The sequence below is a fragment of the Equus asinus genome, chromosome 4, assembly GCF_041296235.1.
Source record: "Equus asinus isolate D_3611 breed Donkey chromosome 4, EquAss-T2T_v2, whole genome shotgun sequence".
NCBI classification, from domain to species: domain Eukaryota; kingdom Metazoa; phylum Chordata; class Mammalia; order Perissodactyla; family Equidae; genus Equus; species Equus asinus.
The window spans coordinates 38,003,699-38,030,501 of NC_091793.1; the positions used below are offsets into that span (position 1 = coordinate 38,003,699).

General features: G+C 36.0%; 1 long non-coding RNA gene and 1 other non-coding gene across 2 annotated transcripts; both read left to right on the forward strand.

The window, feature by feature from the left end:
* The first annotated feature begins 327 nt into the window (after positions 1-327).
* Positions 328-431, forward strand: LOC123283659 (small nucleolar RNA U13). The gene has a single exon (XR_006524335.1). It is a non-coding gene; the product is annotated as a small nucleolar RNA U13 (small nucleolar RNA).
* Positions 432-1,130: 699 nt separating this feature from the next.
* Positions 1,131-26,076, forward strand: LOC106827281 (uncharacterized). Its single transcript, XR_001397088.3, has 3 exons — positions 1,131-1,250; positions 7,138-7,342; positions 25,878-26,076. It is a non-coding gene; the product is annotated as an uncharacterized lncRNA (long non-coding RNA).
* Positions 26,077-26,803: the final 727 nt, after the last annotated feature.

A 26,803-nucleotide genomic window follows, 5' to 3' on the forward strand; every position in this document is an offset into this window, starting at 1 on the left:
CTAAGTGTGAAAGGTGATTTTCTTACATTATCCTCCAAAGAAGGAAGGAGAGAAAACATTTATATTGGGTATGTTGGTGGAGATGTGGTTTCTAACTATTAACTGCCACTGAAATGCCCTTGTACTGTCTGTTGGACTATGCCTGTTGGTCTGTGACAGTCATGATGTGGCCTCAATTCTTGTACATCTCTTGTATCCATAAACTTCCAGACAACCAGCCTCCCAGAAGTTGCCCTAGGCTGCATTATTTTCCAACTCGGAAGTTTGAATGACCCGTTAGTGGGTCATGAAGTCAACTTAGTAGATCATAACCAGCATTAAAAAAAAAACCTTTGTAGTTCATGAGCGTGGTGATTGGGTATTCACGCTGTTATGTAAGATGTGCCTTCCCACAATCCTTGTTATGACATCGGCACATTACCCATCTGACATAAGAAGAAAAAGTAAGAGAAAAAAGAATTATCAGAGTGCATTGCACATAGTAAGTATTGTTTCATAAATGCATTTTTTCCAAAATATTTTGAGTGTGTTTGTCATACTTGGTTGCGTTGCAAATATTTTCTTACCATGGATGGCAGTTAAAAAAAAAAAGGCCTGGAAACAAAAACAAAAACAAAACTGAATTGGACCATATAATCTCTAGTAAGCTTTTGCCTAGATGCTAGGTTTTAGAATTTAGAGTATTATTTTACCACGTTAAAATTCTATTATTTTTTCCTCCAGTTCTCCTCAAGCAAATCAAGGGAATTAGCTTACAGCAAGAGAAATGATAATGGAAGCTTAGCAAATATTTCCAGAATTGTTAAGTGTTAGAGCATATCAGCTTACCGAGGGTACAACATTCTTACCGATTAAACCGTTTAGCTTTAAGTAGTTGTATTAGAAACAGATATAAATATTTAGTTACACAAGAGAAGCATACAGATCACAGAAAAAGGATTTTGTTAATACCTTATTTTGTTGTCAGTCCAAACAGAGTGAATATAAATTATGACTGTATACCCGTGTTGTGACAAGAAAGGAAATAAGTTATCACTCTGAAAAATATCTCAAGGTTAAAATCTTTGCCTTTTCACCGAAAAAAAAAACTTTGTAAATGTGACCCTTCCATTATGAATAATATAATTGGAATCTTTTTCCTTGCCTTTGTATCCACCAGGAGTTAACGTAGAGAGGAAACTCTAGTTATATTTTTGCTGCGCACTTGCGTTTTATTTCAAGACTGAGAAATTTAAGTGCCGTTCAGCAAGGTAAGCATGAGAAAGAAGAAAAAATTATAATTTGGTCGTGCATATAAGTATATGGTTTAATATTCGTTGCGTTCATTACTAAGCATGTCGTCCTCACCCTTTGTAAAGTGCTCAGGGGTGTGTAAACTTGGTACTCCGCAACCAGCAGCAGCATCACTTCAGAGCCTGTCGGCAATGGCAGGCTCCACCCCACGCCTACTGAGTCAAAATCTGCATTTTGACAAGATCCCCAAGTGACTTACATGATCGTGAAAGTTTGAGAAGTGCTGGTGTATAGGAGAAGTATTACCAATTGTTCTATGGACTTGTATTCATTTTATGGACAACATTTGCTCTGGAAAAGAAAAATTAGCAAGTGGTAAAAACCAGCAGTTTTTCAAACTCTAGAGCTGCGGTTGACCATCTAATGGTGTTTAAAATCAATGATGATGACAACGACGCTGCTGCTGATGAGAGCTCTTGTTATCAAGTGCACCCAAGTGTTGGCTATTGTGTCTAGCACATCAACTAAGCTGTTTAGCCATCATCTTTCCACTATGGGGTCAATGCTGTTTCACAGACAGGCCTCACATCGCCCTGTTGTAAAGCCAAGCATTCTGATGCGTAACGTCTGTGATTGGTAGTTGGACCTTTTAAAAGTAGGAAAGACTATTTGTTCCAAACAGGGAGAAAATGTGATGCATAAACGATTCCTACAAAGGTATCAATTGACATTTGTTTAGATAATATTTGTAATTAGTGATGAGTTCTCAAATTTGCATATTTGAAAAGACAAGAAAAGTCTTGTTTTAATCCTACATCAAAGTTTCAGGTTGTCAGTTCACAATTTCTTATATACTAGGAGTATGTGCTCATTGATGTGTCTTGTGCCCCATTAGAAGCCCTTGGCTCTGGAGATTCTGCTGGCATCTAGGGAAGTTAGCCCTGAGAGTGAATTGCCTGTCTGAGGACAAATGTGTACATTTGTAACATGAGAGAACTCCTCACTTGAAATCACTCTAGAATTGCCCAGAATGTAGGAATGCAGTTTGTCTCTCATAGGCTGAGTTAAATCCTTTATGAGGAAACATCCTTTGAGAAAGGAGATGCTGCATAAATATCAACATTTTGACATTTATTGGGTGAGAAAAATCAACTCATGCAACAAACGCTATTGAAATTAGCATTGAAATGAGAGTTGGAAGCAAAAGGGAGCAGGGTCATGTTATGGTGCAAAGAAACAGCGCTTTGTGACCTGTGGTTCCAGTGGGCAGACACAGTGGCTGAGTCATGTCCACTAGTATGGGAAGTGGAGAGTATCTAGGCTTTTTATAAAGAAACTGAAATAGACTGCACATTCAAGTAGGGACAAAGACATTTCGTTAAAAAAAGTTGTTTAATTTGTTAATGTTTTAAAAAGAGAGCTGCATATCTATAACACAAATTCATACAATAGCAAAGAACATACTGTGAAGAGTAATTCTTCTATTTCTGGCCCCCAAGCCCCAAGCTTCCCTACGAAGCAACCCTTGTTAGCAGTTTCTTGGGTATTTTTCAGAGATATTCCCTGTATACACAACCACTGTCTACAAAATCCTCAGTAAACAAAATGATAACATACAATACACATGGTTCTGCACCATTCTCCTGTCTCTTAAAAACGCATCATGGAAATAATTTCACATCAGTACTTCGTCATGGCTGCATGGCATTCCACAGTGTGGCTATAACATACCTTATTTAACCAGTTACTTTTGGTGACTTTTTAGATTATTCTTGACTCAGTTACAAATCGTACTGCAACAAGGATCCTTGTGCATCTATTGTCAAGCATATGTGACAGGTATTCTCAGGTCTTCACAAAGTCCCCATTTATTTTCGCTACGTAATAGTTAAGCAATGGGAAGAAATAACCAATTAGCATAGCAGGCAGAGTAATACTATTAATTGCAAGCATTATTTACTGTGTGGTAAGTACTTTACAGTAATCATTTAATTCTTATAACTCTATGAGGAAGTTATTATTACTATTGTTGTTTTGTTGTTGTTAATTATTTAAATGAGAAAGCCAGATCTGAATTCACCCGCAAAGTGTGATTCTGGATCCCTTGCTCCTATTTCCTGGGTTGTGTTGCTTCCCGGTGATTCCATTGCTGCTTCAGCAATGAGAGAGCATTAATTGGACACCCACTATGTGCTTGGCAGCTGATGTATTATTTAATCTTTACAATAGCATTACAGCGTGTTGTTATTTTAAAACGGAGTCTTAACAAGGTTTAATAATTTGCCCAATGTCCCAGAGCTGGTAAGTGAGGAGCCAGGAATGGAACGGAAGGAGGATGTCTGACTCCTGAGACGACAGCACAACAGAGGTGGAAATTTAAGCATTTGATTCTACATCCAGCATGCCGGAAGGCAGAAATGAAATGAATATAGATATGAGATTTAATTAAACATATTCAAATGATCAGAGGAATTAGCACGTTCTGATGCAAGGGCCAATGGAAGACGATTTGTGGCACATCAATAAAAGCATCTGTAGCAGAGTAGGGCTTTGTGGTCTGTGTGGATCCACAGCAGATACCTCTCCGTGGTTCTCCATGGACAGTGTTTCCAAGTCTAGATTGCTTTGTTCTCACTGACTGCTTCCATCTTTAGAAAATTCCACAGCTATACATTGTGTTTATATAATAAACAACCCATTGTGATGCATGGCACTGCCATGCCCTAGAGAAAGAGCAGTCTTAGATGATTATGCTGTGAGTCAGAATTTGTGCCCACAGAGATCAGAAATCAGCAAGTGCTCACAATGGAAAATAAAAAGAAGAGTACTGAGATTCCTCCAGGTGTTGTAAATTCCTCCAGGTCAATTTCTCCTATTTCAACTTCAGTTTATATAGCAGTCCTGCTTCTTTATGGGCATGTCATAAGCTGCCACAGAGGAATCAAAAGTATAGGTCTTATAAAATAATAAAGGTCTTACAGGTCTTATGCAAAGTATAATTTGTAGCTGAAGTCACATGTATCTATTGATTATTATTGTTGTCATCACTATTTTATAAATCAGTTGTACCATCTAGGCTATATTTCTGTGCCTGGTTGCTTGTGTTTAAAATCCTGCGTTTTTCTTGTTTCAGATTTCCTCATTTAATTCAATCACATTTTGATAATTTCCAGAAAAAATAAAAGATATAGTGTAAACAGACGTCAGGATTCTTTACATGGTGGTTATAGTAAAGATAATAACTTAGATATGGAATGAGCGTTTACTGCAGGTCAGGAAATATGTAAAAGGTTTTACGTACATTATCTAACACCAAAACACTATCAGGAGGATATTATTATTATTATTCTCATTTTACAGATGGGGTCTTTTATTCCCACTTTTTGAGATTAACAATTATAATACTGTGAAAGCAATCTTTTGTAAGAGAAGAAATACTTTCTAATCCTACAGAACATATTTCCTATTTTGACATTTCTCCTTCCAATCTTTGTCCAAATGTACACAATAATCAACAATATGCACAATTCAGTATTCTACTTTTTTCATTCGGTATAGCCGTAAGAAGTTGGTTTCCTCAATCATCCTCATTATCACATAATGGCTGCATATGAGTAAATGTTATAATTTATTTAATAATTTCTCTCTTTGGGGACATTAGGACGCTGGGTTTTTCTTATAGACACTACTGCAATGTAAAACTCTGTGTATGTAGTGTAGATTATTCCCTTAGAATTTCCTAGGAAAACGTCCTGTTTTCATTCAGAGTAAAGAGGTTTTTGACTCATTCTAACTGTCTTAATTAGAATAATTTTCGTATGAGCAAAGAATGAGCATTATTGAAACACTTATTTTGGAATCTTAAGAGAAATGTCTGTTTCGAAGTCTTTTTAGGTATGAACTCTTTCAGTGTTTTAAAGATATAATGTTGAGTGAATATATGAGTAATTAATATGTAGCAATCAACATCAGGCTTAAGGAGTGATTCTTTTTGCATTATCTAATTTTAAAAGTGGTTAAATTGCGCTTTGAGGAGGATGATGTGTGCAACAAAAGTATCCATTCTTCATCAACATGTATTTCTTGAGAAACTACTGTGCGCCAGCCCCCATGGTGATTGTCGAGGCTACGATGGTGAATGTGACCGGCATGGCTCATTTCCTAGCAGTAACATCTAAGATTCTTTGTCCCTCACATTGTGCCACAACACACTCTCATCCTCTAACATTTCCGACTTTATTCTTTGCTTTTATGGGCTGTGACTCATTTCCTAATATCAACCCAAGCCATGAAAATAAAGAATATCTTACTCTCCGCAGGAGATATATATAGTCTAAGAATTCCTGAAACCATATTCTCCCCTTCTCATCTCTATTCTGGTGATATTTAAGAAACAGTTTTGTCTCCCTAGGATAAATGTATCTTTCTCTGTAGTTTTAGGGATCCCTAAATCATCTTATCCTCCTTGCATGTATCTTAGATTACATGTAAATACATTTATCTTTTCAGCACTTTTGGCTAAATAAACCATGTGCAGGGACTTTGGACCCTCTGTTACAGGAAAATTATGAATTCATAATTCATGTGAAAATAAAATGTAAATTTAGGGTACATACCATGATTTATTAATATAGTGTACTATACCTGCAATTTTCTTTGACCCTTTTAGGGAGCCGAATATAAAGAATTCTCATATAAAATGCACTTCAAACTTGCATTTTAACTTTTCACCAAGTTCTTCCATCCCAGAAAGAACTACTAATATCTTGATGAATATAACTTTATTATCATATTGTATATTACTCTTTTTTAAACTCCGCAGAGAAAACTTTTTACTTTACTGATGCCTAAACATTTCAATGGGGAAAGATAATCCTTTAGTAGGTATCACGTTGGTTTAATGGCTTACCATGCAGGATCAGGCTCTTTACTGATCAATTGACTGTTTCATTTTCAAAGATCTTTGTTGTATCATTTTATAGGAATGTTATGTGTATTACCTAGTATACATTTAAATTTCAGCAAATTCATTATATGTATGTTTGTGTCTATTTACCTATTGATCAATTGATTAATAGATAGATACTTCCATATGATTTCAGTAGACTAATTTTTTGAAAGGAAAATTTGTATTAGGATGTAAAGATGTCTGTCTCACAATCTGAAGTTGTATAAGCTATTTTTAGTTGAGATACCCAAATTAGTGTCTCATATTATTCCGTTTAAATATGATTTGAACCTTTATGGGAGGATGTGTTCCAGATATTAGAATTTATAGGGTACTCTTCTTGATGAAAAAGGGACAGGTGGAGACAACTTCATGTCGGAATACTGTGTCCATGGGTTAACTTAAGGCTACTTCGCCGTGAAGCTGGCTCCTCCCAGTAACAATCTGCCCATAGACATTCCAACATATCACAAAGGTGGAAAAGAAAATGCAAAGGCATCTGAAAAAGGAACTCTGGTAGATTTTTGAAAATACTCCTTATTCTAATATCCCATATCCTTAACGTTGGGATTGAAGCCCTCCTTATTGCAACTTTGCACATACCCTACTGTTTGAACTCAAAACCCTAGGAACTACATGCCTGAGATCTGAATGTATTCTTGGGCCCAAATCAATCTTGTCACTTCTCGGGAAGCAATGCAAGATAATAAGTAGTATTCACCTGATTGCTTTCCTGCTCTGAGACAGCTGGTGACGCGTGTCTTCCTGATAACCAGGAGTTTCAGATCTAAGGGAGGGATAAAGGGAAGCTGGGAGCTCGCAGAATCTAAATTTGACAGTCGATGGCTGAGGAGAGGGTCAGAAGGGATAGAATCTGTGACACGTATGCGAAAGGAACAAAATTTATCTGCTCTGGTTGCAATGATTAGATGTCTCTTTGTCTGGCTTTCTTACAGCGGTTGACTGATTGTACCCGCCAGCTGGCTAATATCATAATTAACAAAGTTGCTACTACGTCTGCAAAGTTTAATCGAAAAATTTGCCAGTGATATGATGGCATTGTCACAAAGATCACAAGGGACACCGAGTCGACTTTTGCTCAAGGTGGAACGGCAAAGCTATGTAGGCAAGACGAGAAATTGCGAACTTGTTCAGCCAAAGGTATGTTTCTTTCATAATGCCATAACCCGGGCTTTCTTATTTAGATTTTTGTTTGATGGTTGGTGGGTTCTTTTTTGTTTTGTGATCAAAATGATTCATAAAAGGATCCATATACTTCTTGACCATTTACAGCATGTTCTCTGAAGGCTTTGAGATTTTTCCAAATCTAGAAATTCGGAAATACAATGAAATAGCTTTTGGTACTGAGAATGAAATATAAAGCAATGTTTTCTTGTTGTTATGTCTAGCTAATCTTTATCAGTTTTCAGAGTAACTATTTGGTAACAAATATCAATAGAACATTTATATTTTGTAGAATTGGATTTATTTTGCTCAACAATGAAAGCTTGTGCTCTGCTTTGTTCTATTGTACCAATCTAATTGGAAGAGTGAAAAAAGCAAGCCTCGTTATAGAATATGTAGAGGTTCTATTTCAGTTTCAAGAAATGCTCAAATTGGGGGGAAGGAGGGCTGAGGTCTTGACTTAATTGGGGCTTTTTTCACAACATTTAGAAAGACCGATATTTCTTGAAATTGTGTGCTATTCCCCAATGCCAGTCTGGCCATTGACTGTTATACCTGTATTTTCTTTTTACTATGATTTGCTTTGCTTGATTGAATGTTCAAACTCTGGGGAGTTTCCCAAATTATAGCCTTCACATATTGCTAATTAATGAATGTGAATATTGATGAGGAGGGACTTGCGCCTCTGTGTATATGCTGGTGTGCTTCCTCTGAGTACAAAGAGAGAGGAAAGCATCTCAAAAAAAATATGCAGAAGGCAAAGTTTGGGTTATTTATGCTGTGTCACACCACCGCTATAATACTAAGGCAATCAATTTGCAATATAATTGGGACTTACATTAAAATTCTTTTACTTTCCCTCCGTGGTCATCCAGGCCACTATATCATGGCAACAAAAAGCACTGATTTGTTTTTGCCGGTTGCTATTTGTCTTTTGTGTTAATAGCAGTTTTTAAACATCATGAAATAGCATTTTGGAAACAGATTAGTGCAGAGAATGTATATTTTTTTTAAAACCCCATTTACACTTGCTCATAGTTTTATTCCTAACCATGGGAGACTCGATATTCTGAATATACTCATTTTAAAATTTGAAAATCAAAGTTCATATTCTCAAATTTAAAAAATTAACCATTTTATGGGATTATGAATTTTAAAACCTTTAAGTGTCCAGATAATTAAAAAAACTGTTTATTGAAATTTTGGTTAAAATTTGACTTAACGCATTTCCAATCTTCAGTAAAATTTAAGGATGTTTATAAGAAAAGCTGAAAGTGGAGGTTTAAGTCATTATTGTATTCTGGACATCATTTCCAGAAGAGAACATTATTCTCATGTTAGAGACTCTCTCTTTTTTTTGACTTTGCATCTCTCCCCTCCTTGTATCTGGCACAAAATAGGCACTCAATATATATTTATTGAGTGGATGAATTAATGAATTTAAGTCTTCCTACTGCTATTCAAACATGATTAACATTTGCTTCCTCCAAATCAATAACTTCTGTATGCGGTAAACATCATGGATGGAAACAGGTAGATGAATGGCATAATCACAGACAATGGGAGGATTAAGTTCCTAAAATAATATAATGTTGTTTTAACCTAAACCTCCATAGTATTTTGTGTAATTGAGATTTGCTATTGTAAGAACTCAGTTGGAGTAGCGAAGGTCTATGGGGATTAGAAAGGGCCAGGAAAGTGGCTCATAGCCCTTGCACCCGTTCTTTCAAACAGGATTATCTTGTGAGATGTGTAGAAATGAACTCTTGTCAGGGTTTCAAAGGAATTAATATTTTTGGTAAAATGTGCTAATGTAAAGAGTTAGAAGATTAGTAATGCATAATGAAAGCCATGCATTCTTTCACGTGGAAAAAGAAATATAATAAATGTCCTGCAGGTGATTGGGGCTGTAGCAATTTGATTGAAGATTAAAGTTTGACTGACCTTTGTTAAGGTGATTAACGCTTTTGAAATTAAAAGCTGGAGCTGAATTATTCTGCCCAATTTAAATACAAACAAGGAGCAGGTCGTATGTCATTCAAATAATAATAAAAAAAAACCCTCCTATTTTAATTTTCATTTTTATTTTATTGTTATTTGAATCGGATGCTGCTTTGGGAGGATCATAGCTCTGGGAACAGCATCCTGGTGGCAGAGAATATGGAATAATGTATAGATAATTGGGAGCACGTGGGAGGAGTCCCCGGCATCACTCCCTCCATTCAAGACATCAAAACCCCAACAAAAGCAGGGAGCCTGAGGCAATCTCCCCACACTGAACATTCAGGCTCTCAATAGAAAGACAATCCAGGAATATCTTGAAAAGGTTAGGAATAAATAACAGTGACATCTCCATTCTAATCCATCATCAACTACCTAAATTGCGTATTATATACACGTTAAATCTACCTGATGTCTCCTGCAAATGAGGGCTTTTTGCTACGGTTGTTTATGAAGCTGTTGGTAAAAGTTGATTATTTCCAGCATCTGGAATTTCATTCCTCATGATCTCTGACAGTCTATGGATATATTTATTATTTTCATTAAGTTCAAAAATATTATAAGAGGAGCACACTCTAGTTATTGACAAAGCCATACAATGGTTTGATTTTATTTTCCTTCGTTAAATATTCTTGAAGCCTTTGTGGAAAGTTGCATATTCACATCGCTTCAAAAAACTGTTTCCATTTTTCATATCATATTAAAATGTTTTATTACTAAGTCAGTGAATATTTTTAGTTTTGGGTCCCACCACATAGTGAACGTGTCTTCCTTTTATGTGTCTGTGGACTATTAAAATGATAATAAAGGTTCTCTTCGTTCCATATGTAATTTATTTCTCTCTCTTTTCATCAAAGAATTCACTCTGAATGTGTCAAGGTAGAAAAATCCAAGGTATTATAGTGTAAAAATTAAGAAGCCTGAGGTGCTATAGTTTATTTTTGCACAAGCTTTTCATGTACTCTTTTAACATCCTTCTGAAAAGATAGGCTTCTACTCCAGGCCTATGAAGAAAGTGAGAGATGAAAAACTTGTGATAGAGTGACTGAGATTATTCAGCTAGCAAAGTGACTCTGGCATCCTCCAGAGAGCGGGATAATACCTTGCAGCATAGATTAATACTATGTTTAACTAAGATCTGTTTGCTATACGGATAATTTCCTAATTCTTAATCCTGGGGCCAGTATTCAACCATAAATTGTAAACAAATACATTGTTCTGTACTTTGCCTGATAAAGTGTAGATTATCAGCTTTAGCTTTGGTACTTTGAATTGTCAAACTTTAAAAAAAATCCAGTTGTTCCATGATAACACTTGTTTTCTTATTAAAAATAATTGTCGCTAAAAAATAAACACTACCGCTAAATTAAACCCCTAAAATAAGCACTATTTATTCTTCAGATATAATTCAATAGTCTTCTCTAATTTGATTATTCTTGTTTTACCTCTCACCAAAACGAAATGAAAATAATTTTTGGCATTAAAATTTATCATAAATATAACATTCTCTAAGCATAAAAGGCTAATGTGCCAAACTATTGATAACATCCTTCTCTGTATTGCCATTAATTATCAGCAATCTTTTCCTCAAAAGAAAATCATGGCCGGAGAAGGGGAAACTCATATTGTCCTGGATAGAAAAAGGAATTGGTGAAAGAGCAAAGGCAAATAAGATTATATTTTGTTAAATCCCAAATCCAATCATTTGTTTTGCTTCAGTGTGCTTAGAAGACATTTTTCTTTCTTTGTTGCCTTTGTTTCTGGCAATCTGCTCCTCTCTAATCCATCCAGTTCCGGACCTGACATTTCCTCTCGTAGTTGTGAAATGACATTCTTTGCCATTAACAAGCCAAAATTAATCCGTTTGATATTTTCAGGGACCACATATTCTAGTTGGAGTCCTTCTGTTTTCAAAACAGACTGTTTAAAAAGTGACCAGTGGTGTCATTTTATTCAGTATGTATTGTTTGTGAGTCAATAGTTTAATTTAATTCCACAAAAATTTAGTGTAGGCCTATCACGAGCCATTTTATTTTTCTGGGCTATCCAGAGATAATGAGTGGCAAACTCAAGGGTTTTTAAAATCATTAATAGTCAAAAAGTAGTCACATATGAATTTTACAAAATGTTATTCTCTTCACTAGACAATGATTCTAGAATAAAATTTTTGGTTAATATTGGTCAAATGAATTATTTCTATTAATTTATATTTTTTATTATTTCTTGCAATTCGACAAAATAATAAAAATACTTCAGAGATAATAAAAGCTCCAATGTTAACCTTCCAGCTAATTGTGAAGGTCAGTTCCCTAGCATTAGTTTTCAAGTGAAGTGGAAGGCTACCTAATGTACTGGAGTGCCGTGTGGCCTATTGGTGCATTCCATGCTATTCGTATTAAACTTATCACACTACCTCTACTTGTTACTTTGGAATCTGGAGAACTACTTAATAAGATAAATTTGATTAAAATGCCTTTAGCATCACTACTTCTGGAGCCATCACTGACTGACCTTTGTTCAGTTTCAACAAGTATTTATTGAACACCTCCTGTATTCCAGGCGCCCTCTCCACACCGGTGAGGTGAGTCTGTGAGCCACATTTTATGGACTGGAAACTGAGGCTCAGGGTGGAGAGTGATTTGCTGGAAGTCAGATAGCCAGTCGGTGGGTTGGAAGCTGATGCTATCTTTCAAGACCTTCTTCACCAGAGCTGTTGTTGTGCTGTCCATAGTATTCCGCTTTGCTAAAACTTGGTGATGGCAAGCATAGGATCTTTAGATGAATTTAAACATTTTTCCCAGACAAAAGAAATTACTAAAATGTAGGAACTACAATGAAAGAATTAATTCTCTCCTGATTCACTTCTGAGGAAGTAAGAGAAGAAGTGGTGGAGAATGCCAGATTATTCACTGGTGCATCCATGCAATGAACTTCAGTTAGTTGGTTCACTTCATGGAGTCCAGAAATTGTCCTCCCCTAATATTAATGATTTAGCTCACTGAAAACCCGCCATTAGGATCTTTTAAAAATTGTCTTTAAAATATTTGTGCTTACCTATCTTTCATTTAAAATTCACGAATAATTCTGTTTAACAGAGTCTGTCAGAGGTACCATCATCCCACCTCATACACCTTCATTGGTTGAGTAGTTTGACAACCCATTGATAAATCTGTCTCCATATTTTATAATTCCTGCTCTTGAAACGATATGAGCGCAGTCTGTTAGATTTCCATTCCATAGGGAATTGTCCAATTGTTTACGCCAAACATGTTTAAAGGAATATGTGGAAAAAAAGGTTTTTGACAAGTATAAAAGATAATCATATGAATAGTTGGGATTACTGCACATGAGAAAAGAGCATCATGCTACCTGGAAAAATAATTTTGGTTCTTATTTCCTGATTTATTACAAGAACAAAAGAATTAGCCTGGGTTAGACAAAAAGTAAACCTCTGCAAAATTAACCTAGGAGGTTCCAAATGTTTGGAATTGACACATAAATTTCACTTGGAGCCTTGGTCTACTTTTTGAAAGTTGATTCTTTTGGTCTGTAAAATCTCTGGGCTTGGCTCAGACGAGTGTGATAGGTCTAAACCCACCTCTGTGTTTACCCAGAGGTCCTAGAAGAGTGTCAGATAACATGGCAGGTACCGAGGAAATGTTTGTTAAACTGGGTTGAAAGTGACTGTTACGCTTAAAATAAAGATAAAAACACTGAACTCAATACTTTATTATAAAGGCCTGGTAAGAAATAATCCTAAGCTTCAATGTTTGAAAAGCGAAAAAAGTTGAGATCACTAGCTAGCTGGCTAGCTAGAAAGGTATAGATATATTCTCATGTCTTCAGAATGCTTTTTGGAGATGGCCCAATTTATTCCTTTACTTTAGCTTTGACTTTAGACCTATCAATCCCCTCCCACCCCAAATTGTTAGTCCTACTTAGTCACTTATAATTTACCAAGTTAAACTAGTTTTTCTGAACTGGTCAGAATACTTAACCAAAATTATCAGATTGGTTTATGTTTGTAGGAAAACTGGAAAATTAATTCACAGTATTCACCTTGAAAATGAATGAAAAAGCAACTAAAGGATATTGTGTAGAATCAGGGAAGCTGAAGAGTATTTGCAGGAAAATAAGAAATTACTATTGTGAGTCTCAATGCAAATGAAAGTACTTTGCAGCAGAGAAAAGGAAAGTGTGCAGTAATAGAACGAGACGTAGAGAGCATCTTCGCTGAGACATGCTGGGCATGATGGAAGAGCAAGTATGACCAACATCTCTCCTAAGTACATAAATACTTGAGAATTCATTAACCATTTGAGTCCTGCTCGATGATGATTAAACCCTTAGGCGGATGCGAATCAACTTTACTATGTGGAAACATTGAGGAAAACGGTTATGAAAAATAGGATCCAATTGCTGAAAATACAGGTCAATTAAAGTTTGAGATTTAATTTAGGAATTTTTACTCTGTCTGCATGATGTATATATTCATGATGATTCCTTCCCCTCATTCTTCATCTTCATAAGCAAAAGGAGATTTTCACTTATTGACATATTACTGAAGAATCTAGCTTTTCTCCAAAATTACACATTTTTTTGCATAAATGTGCCTAATTACCTGAATTCAGTTTTGATTAGCAGTGTTAATTGATGCAGCTGTGGATGGTATCTGTTTACCTAAATTACCATGTGCAAACAGCAATATGTCTGGAAGTGAATATGCTAAACTGAAAATACTAATTAGCTAAGACAGATTGTTATTCAAGTCACATCGTGGAGCTTTCTAATGAAAGCCTAGATGTGTCAGGGTTTTATGATATTCAGACAGAAATGTCTATATTACATATGATTTCTAAATTTAATTCGTAAGAACAGATGGGATGTCAGCTAGGGTTCTTCTGCCTTATTCCAGTATTAATGTGAATATTTTACTCAACTGGAGATATATTTCATATGTTTTTTTATAAGAAACTCATCATGTGCTTTGACAACATGCCAGCCCTGCACATCCAGACTCATCTATTTCTTGACCAACATCTTTCCAGATTATATCCGCCCACTCTCCCAAAGATGAAGATAAATAAACCACCTGGCAAGTTTAATCACATCAGCTGGTTAATTTAATGAAACCAAATAGCAGAAAGTTTAGTTAAACAGACAGCTTACACTGAGCTGTATTTTACGGGTGTTTACTTTTTGCATCCCAAATAATAATAAAAAAATAATAATAATAGAAGTTTGACCATAGGATTCTTAAGAATCAATGAGCAATTCACAGGGCTGAAAGGTGAGTTCTCGTTGCCTTCAGATTGTCTTGCATTTCTAATCTTTTAAAAATAGATAACAAAGCAGTGCTTATTTTCAGTGCCTAGTTTTGAAGTGTTAAAGCCTTTTCTGTGTCTTTGGTTCCCATTACCTCTCTCCTAAAGCATGACCTGCTTTGCTTAAGGTTTCTCTCCAAAGACAGCATTAATCTTTTACTGTCTGCTGTGGCACTCAGCCCTCATTAATGGCAATGTAACTTAGAAGTACCCAAAGATTATAGTACAAATCCTGCACATCATATACTGAAGAAATAATGGACCCATCTTCCCTCTCCCAAGAGGCTGTATAACTGTGCTTAATGCATAATAAATCTCTTCTTCCCAAAGGCTGTGAAAATAAGGCCTCTTGACTCAAACTTAAGAGTTTGAGATCCCTTATTAGATATTTTAAGATGCCATGAGCAAAATGGGGATAATTTTCATGATGCAAATTTGAACGTAATTATAGTTTGGCATATTTAATTTAGGTTTAAGTGAGAATTATAATTACCAAAAATTGAATTATTTCAATTATGCTAATTTCTATCCCCAAAGTTTTGTATAATTTGGGTTCTCTTTAGATCCAGCAAAATTACAATGGAATCCAATACTAAAAATAAGGAATTTGTGAAAATGGCTGTGCTCTAGTTACATCTTAGCTGCAAAAATGTTAAAGTACTGTTAACTGGCCCAGGAAAACGTGAAGTACTTGAAAAAACTTAAATCGAAGTGGAAAAAAGAGACATTAAGTACTGCTTGGACCATTTGTGCTCCATGTTCTGTATCAATACCAATTGTAGCATGTTATTGCTATTTGCTGTCTAGTCAATGAAGCTAATCCTAGTATTTTAAAAATAAAATTCATGTGTATTATAGTGATGATTATTATTGCTTTGAAAAGTCGCCTTCAGAATTGTCTTGCCTTTGATTGTTATTTTAGCACCAGTCCTTTCAAAGATGCTTAGTGTAAAATTCCTTTATTCTTGGAATTTCTTTATTCATGAAAACTTGGAAGGTTTCATTTCCCTGTGGCTAAAGGTAGTTTGCTGAATGTTCTGTGGACAGTCTGACAGTCTAAGATTAGAGTTCATTGTTATAGAACCAAAGTGTATGTGTGTGTGTGTGTGTGTGTGTGTGTGTGTGTATACATTCATGAAATCACATAAGCGAAGGTTGAATTGAGACCCTAGAGTCAGCCAACCGGTTTGACTGTTGGGTGTGTTTACTTTCTGTGCTGCTGGGTTCCCTAAAGTAATTGCTAAAGAAATGTAAGTTTGCTTTCAGAGCATGGCTAAAAGAAGAAAACTCCCTGTAAAGTTACGCTCTCTATTCCATTCAATGCCATGTTCGGGGCACTCTTTGCTCTTCACGGGATTCCCTAAATATTTCAGTGAATGTTTTTCTTTGACTCCATGTGTAGATGTGAACTTGCTTTGTGTCAGAATCTCTTCTATAATACTGTTGACGTATGTGAGCATTTCTACACAGTAACCATAAAACGGGAAAAGAGGTCAGTGATGTGAAATGTGAAATGGAGTTATGGAGTTTTATCAGACATTCCAAAAATTGTCTTTAGGCAAATCACTTAACCTCAGTGTGCAAATTAGTTAATTTTAAGAATAACTATAGCTATCTTTCTGACTTATTAAGGATTTATCACTTGTGCCCAAGGTTCAATGGATCTGTAAATGAAGTGTATGAATCTTTTCTTTGAACTCTAATTGGCATGTGGGGGAAGCAAGTCAGACTGAGTTAAAGGCTGAGGGACTTAATCCTTTGAAGAAATTTTGATTTAGTTTTATTACTTCTAAGTACTCTAATGTATTCTAAGATTAATTTGACTCTTTGACCGCTTCGCTTATGCTGGATTCTTTTCGAAAGGACAGATGGTAGGCTCCCTGAGGGATAGCCTTTACTTCTGTATAAACCTTCCCCTCTGCCTGCACACAGCTTTATCACTTAAGTGTGGTATGCACACAGTAGGAGCACTCAGGGTGCCCTTGAGTGAACTGGTGACCAATGAGTAAAAGTCATGGCCGTTAACCCCATTTATAACTCTCAGTAAGCTATATTACAAGATACTGTATATGATCTGACCCAGGAGCTATAAATCCTCAGAAGACAGTTAAAAATTTTTAAAGCTGGTTATGTTGAAAAAGTTGCGTATTGTTGATCAGTTTATGGTCTTGTCAAAGGAAATCTAACATTTCACAAAGGATAGAATTCATTTGAACTCGCTCTCTGAAAAGTATAATGTCTGCTACACTTGAGTTAATGCAAATTTCAAATGAATGCAATTTGAATTGGTAAGCAAAACTTTGTAGACAGGCAGACCTAAATGTAGATTTTGTCTCTGTCATATGCCAGTAGTGTGATGTTGGGGCATTTTCTTAATTCTTTGGGGCCTTAGTTTACCTATCTACAACAGAGAGATAATAATACCTATTTATAGTGGTATTTTGATGAATAAACCACATAGTGCATACAAACACCTCAACCAAATGTGGTCAAGTTCACACTCAATAAATGAGCATCAAGCTGACACTCAATAAATAATAAGTATAATTACTGTATAAAATACACTAGCTCTTCATCAAAAACCAATAGAGGCAATTAGAGATTTTTTTTAATGTGGCATTCATTGACTCTTGAAGTTTTATGCAGTAAAGTGATTCAAATTTCCCACCAGTAGATATATAAGTCCATTTTATCCCAGGTGTCTATGTGCACATGTGTGTCTACACACATACACATCTCATTTACACAGGAATGAAATTAAACAGCTGGCTTCTCAAGGTATGTGGTACATGAACTTCTGGCTTCCTATTTTTCTAATAATTTCTTACAGCTATCTAACACTTCATAGCTCAAAAATAATTCTGTTCACATTATCATATGTAATCTTCACAGTAACAAATAGGGCAACTTATAATGAGTTATAAATGAGATATGCACAGATGTTAATTGACTTACCTAATATCTCTTACTACAGTGAGGGACAGGGAAGAAATGAAGGTAGGAGAATACACTCAGAGTGTTTTCCAGACTGTTTGGAAAAAAAATAGCTAATAATGCTGTTTCTCCATGCAATATTGGCAAACAGAGTGATGTCTTAAGTGGATACTGCTACATTTAAGAATGGGGCCCAGGAATTAGTATATTATGAAATCCAGGATATTATCTAGGTTTTGACAAGTAGAGTGGAATTTGTTTCTCTTCCAAATATTTATCAAGATATTCTCACTCATTGCATTGTTCATATAGTTAGACATGATCTTTCCCACCATAATTACTAGGGCTTATGTGGAAATGAGGTGGACCACTGGAAAAGCTGGGCTAGCAACTTAGTTCTCCCTCACACCTGGACAAAGGTCCAGAGTTCTAAACATGGGTGCATGTCTAGGGATTGCTTAAGAAGTTAACACCTGGAGCCAGATTTGAGAAAAGTCTATTCTTCCTGTATATGAGGAGCTAGTCACAGGAGAAGGAAAATGACCCAGGGAAGCCATTTCATAGTTTGTTATGTTGGGCTAAAATATTTCACTGATTCAACAAATATCTTACAAGTACCTTGTACTTGTGAAGTATTGCAAAAGGCACTGTGCGGATATAAAAAGTACAAGACAAAATGCCTTCGAGGATTTTAAATCTCTTTTCTATTATTGTTTACCTCCTACTACGACAGTGATATAGTTTAAGTGGAAAATTCTTCCTCCTTTAATTCTAAAGGATATTAATTCATTCACGCATTTATTCAACAAGCATTTATTCCTCCCTGCACTGGCAAGTGGAATATGCATGTGGTCTTTGAAATCAGATGGCCTGGGATAGATTATTGGTTCTCCACTAATTAGAGATGGAGCAAATTATTTGAATCTTCAGCTTGCTTATCTGTAAAATTGGCTTGATCCTAATAAGATTGATATGGGGATTAAGAATATTTATAAGGCACTTCTCGCTGTGCAGGGCTCACACAAGTGGTATTATTTCATGAAAGTGAATGCTCCTCCATTCAAACAATGTAAAAGTAGTTGGAATGGAAATACACATACCTAGAGCAATGAGAGAATTCTAACATGGCACATAAGCCAGTACAATCTAATGTGATCCAGACTCATAGGTACTGACAAAATTTAGAAATAGGAAAGGTCTTTTAGAGAAATGGAAAACAGTTACAAAAATCCTTTCTGAACAATATGGTGTCTAGATTCCAGCCATGCCTGTGTTCAGTATGTGCAGCCTGATGATCATCTCCCTGGAGACCACTGTTAATTTAGGAACCTACAACATCTGTGCAAATTAAATAGGACCAGAGCCCAAACCCAAAAACACATAGGACGTGGTTTCCTACTCAGTGTGGTTGAATAGAGCAACATCTATCCCTGGGCTTTGAATCATGAACTACATGGACCTAATTAACACTGGGTTGTTGCCTTTTCAGATAGCATGCATGGTAGAGTTTTGGTGTATTTGAACTTGTTCAGGGTTCTTATGTCCAAAAATCCTAAATTAGATTTTTGTCATTAGCTTGTCAAGCTTGTCTTAAGCCCACTTAATGAGGTCTGCCAGTGGAATGTCTTTTATGTTCTGTGGCCTTTATTCTTAGTCTCAGCTACTCTCAACTGTGGCTGAGAAGTTAATGAAGTTACCACAGTGCTCGCTTGTCTGCTGCTTTTGAAAACACACCTCGTATGTGTTTGGGTATTTAAATTCTGTTTTCTAGCTTTTAGGGTTTATATCCTCGTGGTGCATTCAAGTGCTATGGAAATAAGACCAGATGGATGTGACAACCAGCCATTCGGGAAACTACATACACATTACATTTTAGAAAACCAGTGTACATATGTCTATCTGGATGCGTTCATATGCTGGATTATTTTAGTTGCATCCAAATGGTTGGGATTTCTAAGCAGTTACCTAGAATGTCAGCTTGAGAATTCCTTTCACAGGAAAAGCATGGCCTGTAGCATTTTGTCAACAGCTGAATGTGGGGACAGGATAAAGCTGAATGCGTTTCTCTACCTTCCTTTAGTTTTCCCCATAGTACTCGTTATCACAGATATTTTATTATAAACTCATTTATCTTCTATCATCCCCCTAGAATATAAACTCTATAAGGACAGGAAATTTTCCTGCCTTGCTTAATACTGTAGTGCTTGGCACATAGTAAGCACGCTATATATGATAATGAACAAATTGGCTATCACTGAGATAATGAAATGGTATTTAATTCCCCCTGGTGCTAACGCCAGCATAACATGGAGGTTTTCTTTCGTCTTTTGAGTGATAAACATATAATTGTGAATAATGGTGATGGTGATGATCGTGCCTAACACGCTATAAAGTTTACTGTGTGCCAGGCACTGTTCTCAGCACTCACAGAAACCTTTGGTGTGGGGCTATTATTCTCCCTGTTGTATAGATGGGGACTCTGAAGCACAAATACTTTAACATGACAGAGCCAAGATTCAAATCCACCGGCCTGCTCTTCTACACCTCATGTGTTATTAAGATGTGGCTTCCAAGGTTTGAAAATGTCATCTCAGGAATTTAGCCACGCTTTCAATTAACAAAAATCATCACATCACTGTGACCTATTAGTTCTGTGCTATTATAAAATGTGCTATAAGCTCAACCCAGTGGTGCAAGGAGAATAACTCCCATTTTACTCCAACAAGCAGGAATCGAAGAGACAGTCCCTTTCCTTATTTTGTATTACTCTCTTCATTGATTTGCCTACCTACCTCCTCTTCTCTGGAAAAGGAAAAAGAAGACAAGACTAATGATAAATGCCGTAAATAAATACTTTGGGTTTCTGTGCTAGTTAAAATATTGTGTTATCAAGCCCAGAGCACGTTCTCAAGCTAAATGGAAAAACTGGTATCGGAGATTCGACCTTGGCTTCCTCATGGTTACTCAAGTTTCACTCTTACTGACACAAATGGTGATAGAATATTCCAATTTTGATTTGAAATCAAAACATATTATAGAACTGTTAGCAACAGATGTGTTTGCCCTATTGGATTGGTTAGGCTGACATTAAAGATCAGTTTCTATACCTCAGCACAGTCTGCCCATAGTGGTGTAGAGTTTGTCCCAGGTAAGTGTGGGAAGAAGCCAAAATAGCATTGTAAATTCCCTACTAATTGGTGAAAAGCACCTCCAAACACATAGGTAATCAGGGAATGGACAGTATGTAGAATGTAATGGCTAACAAATCTTCAGAAGAATGGCACGGTTTTCAGGGATGTGTCTGTATACTAGGAGAACGGTGTTCCATAGCTGGAGGGACCATATCTTCCCTAGAGTTGGGAATTATGTTCATTACCTGTACATTTCCCTGAAATCTTGCCTATTGTCCATCCACACAACAGTATTATTTTACCAATTTATTTCCCTGATGCTTCCTTCGATCTGTCCAGATGCCCAAATCAATTTTCTGGCATCCTTTCATCTCCTGAATTTATCAGTTCCATGAAACCCCATTCAAAAATGAAATAGCTTTATTTTGGGCTTATATAATCTTATTGATTCCTTTTATATAAGCATTTATATGTTATGCAATCTTGATATTACCTAATATGGTAGGATATCAATTCCTGCCCTTACTAATTGAATGAGATAATTCATGCAAAATGCTAAGCCATACTAAGTACATGGTAACAAACCCCAATAAACAGCATCTATTATCTGTAAACATATTCAAATACATTGGAAGGAAGTTGGATAAATCCATTTTGTTTGAGACCTTTTGGATGCGTCCATGATTTTTCCCATTCAGGATCAGATAAATAAAATCATATGTTTATATTAAATTACACTCTTGGACTTTATCATTATATTCTGTCTAGTCCACTTCCTCATACCTTCCCTTTCACATATAATGAAATCAACTAGTTCTTATCTAATCATCATCATCATGATCATCGCTACAACTGTATCTCCAGAAAACAATAACAATATTTACAGAGTACTTTACATTTATAAGGCACTTCCCCATATGTTTTCTTCTTTCTGCAACCCTACATAGTTGACATTATCCATATAGAGGACACAAGTCATGCTACTAGTATGGGACAGATCTAAGATTCAGAGTCAGATCCTCAGATTTATCATCACAATGATAAATGAGAGATTTGTGCAATTATTAGTACTGCATAGAATTTTTAATAACACTCGCAGATATGTCCCACCTTCAGAGAACAAATTTTGGAAGACTTTTCTTGAACTAATCACTTATTGAATCTGACCTTAAGGAGTGTAGACATTCTCCCCTGTATCTCTTCCCCTACTACTTCCAGTTGGTGATTTTGGAAAGATTCTCAGAGATTGCCTTCCAGATGTCCCCAAGCTCTTCTAGCAGGCAGAAAGGCAGGCAAGTAATCAGGGTATAGAGCTAGGAATAGTTGATTTTTCATTATAATATGGCAAAGCCGTGGAATTTTTTTTTTAAGAGTAATTTTAGGTTTACAACAAAATTGAGAGGAAGGTACAGAGATTTCCCATATACCCTTGCCCTCACATGTGCATAGCCTTTCTCATTATCAACATCACTCACCAGAATGATACATTTTTTTACTAAGGATGAACCTGCATTGACACATCATAGTCACCCAGAGTCCATAGTTTATCTTAGGGTTCACTCTTGGTGTTGTACATTCTATGGGTTTGGTCAAATGTATAATGACATACATCCGTCATTATAATATCATACAGAATATTTTTACTATCCTAAAATACCTCTGTGCTCTGCCTATTCATCTCTCCCTTGCACCTCACCCCTGACAACCACTGATCTTTTTTCTGTGTCCATAGTTTTCCCTTTTCCAGGATGTCATATAGTTGGAATCAAGCTGTGTGTAACCTTTTCAGATTGGCTTTTTTCACTTAGTCACATGCATTTGAGGTTCCTCCATGACTTTTCATGGCTTTATAGCTCATTTCTTTTTGGCACTGAACAATATCCCATTGTCTGGATGTACCACAGTTTATTTATTCATTTACCTACTGAAGGACACCTTGGTTGCTCAGGTCATGGAATTTGATGAGGAAAATAATCCTAGAGATGAACAAATTCTACTCATTAATGTTTCTAATACTTCAACGTTACTATGACTCCACATAAATACGTGTAACAGCTTGAGAACTGAAGAAGAGATGGATAAGGCATGGTTTTTACAAACTGTTTGTGTCACTGGGTGGGATGAGAAATGAGAATACACCAGTTTCCTGTTTAGATGAGAGTTCACCAGGTGACAAAACATTCCAGATAGCAGGAAGGACTTATCTGTGGGTGAAATACTGAGTGCTTAGTCATTGCAGGCATGTAGGGAAATGAAAAAGGATAATTTAAGTAGAACTGAAAGAGATGTGCCTCAATCGTTATTATCATCAACTATTGTTAATTTTCCATCTTATATCTCAAATTAGGATGTCATTTTTATCCTTGCAGGGCTTATAATTGAGGTATATGACATTGCTATATTTGTTGACTTGTTCTCCCAATCATTGAGAATATTTGAAAAACATAAATTTTTTTTTGAGGGGGAGAATTAATCTTTCACATCTATGTTTTTAATCAAAGTAATGTTAGTATCAAAGTAAATTCTTGTGACTTTGTTTCATGGTGGTGGGAATAAAAAAAATATTTTGACCATATATAAAACAAATGAAGAAAAGTCTACCAGCTGAATTTAAAAAATAACCAATGAAAGTTGACTTGAAAGGTTTATTTTCATTTTGCCAAGCTGTAATAACAGAGTCTAAGTTCTGAAAGTAGAAACTTTGGGAAGAATGATTTGGGAGCATCAAGAAAACAGAAAAGAGATTTGAGAATTTGCAGGCAGACACACCTGCCGGTTCCCAGCAACTCACCTCGAATGGTTTTAAAACTCTGAAGACAATGATAGAACAACCACATCTTCACATCGTTAGCATTAAAACGAGGCCCTGTGAGAAGTCGATATACCCTTGTGGGAACAAATTGGTAGAGCCTCAAATCCTTTCTGGATTGCAGAGAGAATATGTTTTACCTTACTGTATGACTGGTAGAGTGTTGAGACTACCTCTTGTACACATATGTATTTATTTGATTTGTGAAACAGGTCCTTTGCCTCCATAGCCAGAGGAGCCGTTCTCAGAAGGCATGCAGGCAATCAACCTATTTTCAAATCCCAAAAGCCCAAGAAATACTATCTTTTGGTTTATTTACTGGGGTGTGTCTTTCTAAACATTTTCTTTTTTAAACTGACCCTAAAGGACAATAAAGTAGGCCTCTATTAGGTCTGAGTGGATTAAAAAAATGAAGATTAAAGGGCATTCAGCAGGAATGTCCTGCAAATGATGTCTGTTTCAAGATGTATGGTCAATGAGGTAAGTTTAAACAGGAAAAGTAAACAGAGGACATCCATGTTCATGCAAAGCAGCCAGAACTTTCTCAGCAATATGCTTATCACAAACTCAACTATTTGTCAAGAAAGCGTACATATGAGGGTTTTTTTTTCCTCAGTTTTTCCACCTGTCCCAGTCTTGTTACCATGTGTCAGCAGTGTGCTATGTATTGGTGAGGCAATATAAGCATTCAAGAAATTGTTGGGTATTTTTTGCTGGAAATGTAACTGTTGACATATAAGTAGGTATTTGACAATAATGAATACAGTTAAGCTCCACAGAAAGAGAATGAAGTGACATCAACCAAGTTGGAGTTTCAAATCTCTACAGAATTCAGTATTTTATAATGAATGTTTCCTTTCCCATTTTGTATGCCAAGAGACCAAGATACACAATGTTTATTAAGTAATTAGCATCAATCAAAAGTTCGAAGTTGAAAACAAATTGAGAAAATCAAATGGTATTATTGGCAAAAGACCCTTTCTTAGTGTTCTAAATGGTGTATTGATAGCCATTAAAAATAATGAAATATTAAAAGGACTGAACTAATGTACATGGTGTCCAGATAGGGGGACATTGACTGTGTTTTGACAGTCCAACATGGGACTTGTTCAGGGAATTCACTCTTATCAGATAATTTAAGGTGTGACTGGCAAATCCTAACTTCCTTTGAATGACATCAAATATTCGTGAGTTTCTGTCAGTTGCAGCCAAGTTAAATTGAGGACCTTGCTCTTGGTTTCATGAAATGAAATATTTCTGTAAGATCTTTATTCTCAATTTTATTATTCCGAGTGCAATTTTTACTACCACCTTCGTAATCCCATGCCACCATAAATCCAGAACAGAACATCATATTTTGTGGCATCTCTTCTTAACAAATGTCTTTGGGCCATACATTCATCCACATACATGGAAAGTGGGGATGGGAAAGTGGGTTTACCAACTCCCAGAATCCAAACATTATGGAGTTTTCACTAAAGGCATTGAGCAAGGTGAATTGGGTTACCTTTATTGAGACCTACCATATTTCACGTAGTTTAGATATATAACCTCTAATTGTCACAACAACCCAGCAAAGTAGACAACACTGTCACTATTTTGTAGAAGGGAAAACTGAAACTAATTATGTTTAATGAACTTTTCCAAGGTTACCCACATCAGATTTTGAAATGAGACTTGGCTCTTAAGACCATACTCTTCCTATCACAACACGATGTGCTGTCTTCCTACCTTGAGAGGCTGTACCAATTTAAAAAATAGAAAGAATCAATGATGTTCATGGCCCATTGTTAACAAACACTAAGCCATGTCCCACTTTTCAACTGAGGCTCCTTGGTCCTCTTGACTGGCATTTCTTATGCCTTCTAAGGAAAGATAGAAAGGTAGCTAAGATCAGAAAAAAAATTAAGAAAAAGAGAATATTAGATCTGTCTACTTGTTGGTGGCTCTTAGAGGAAGCAAAAGGAAGATACTAATTTTCCTGCTAATTTTTTTCTGTTTAGAAGAGAACAGGGGTCACATGGGGAAAAGGGTAAGTAGAGAATATTGATGTAGTGATAATGAGCAAAACAGCAAAGAGAGTTGGTTTGGGTTTTTTTCGCCATCTCCCTGGTCATAACACCCTTCACCAAGTGAGAATATTCTGTTTGGCTTTCAGGCTGGGGTTGTCATGCGAGAAGTCTACGTTAATTTCATATTTTCTCCTAACTTTCTTTTGGGGATAAGCATTTTGGGTTTCCGCTGTTTATTATTTCAAAGGCATCTATATGCTAATATGTTTTATGCTAATTATTTTCATGTTTTCCCCCTAGGTCATGCTTCATATCACCCACCAGGGAGGATCACCTCTCATGAAAACTTTCAAATTTGATTTTGAAAATTATTCAGAAAAATTTAAGCCATGCTATCTCCCAGTGTAGGAAAGAGTATGCTCTGGAGAGTCCTATAATTCTAAGAAAATGGTCTGGGATAACATTTGAGTCCTCATGCTCCCAAAATCCTCTTGGCCAGGTATACAAAGCATTTAACATTGTGACATTAAAATGTTGGAAGAATAATTAAAATAAAAATCTAATAATACGTTTTTAGAAATCGCTAAATTACTATGTTTGATCCAGAGAGGAGAAAGAAAAGGCTGTTTTCATTCTCCACAGCATCTGAGGTGTGTTAACTGCTTCTGTTGCTATAAATACCATTTTAATTGTATGTCATTGTTCCTTAGAGTCATTTCTAGAAAGTTAATTCTGATGACGTTAATGCCTAACGCTGAGTTTCTGCTTACAGAAGGACCAGGTAAAAGAGGAATTTCATATAATAAGCTAGCTTCATTTCTTCCAGCTTCTTTATTATAGAGATTTTTTTTAATGAAATTTGTTTTGAGTGTAGGTTGCAATTTTTTTAAGAACATAGAAGTTAGCCAATTACCCTGTCTTAAAAATATTTTTTCAGGCACCTTCTTTTGAAGATAAGCAAGGCTTAAAAACTGATTCCTCCACATGAGATATTCAAACCGAGGTCATTTTGGAGGGTATTTTACGTCTCTCCTTTGGTTAGGAATTGAACTCCTTTTGTTCCCAAACACTTTAGAGGGGCAGAGAAAGGGCCCCCCTTTCACACCCCTTTGTATTGTTCTCCACCTTGCTCTGTGCTTAAGAAAATCATGGACTCAGAGCACCGAGGATTCACACACCAGACTTAAATTCTTTTTGTGTACAGGCCTCATCTTTACGTGTTCCTC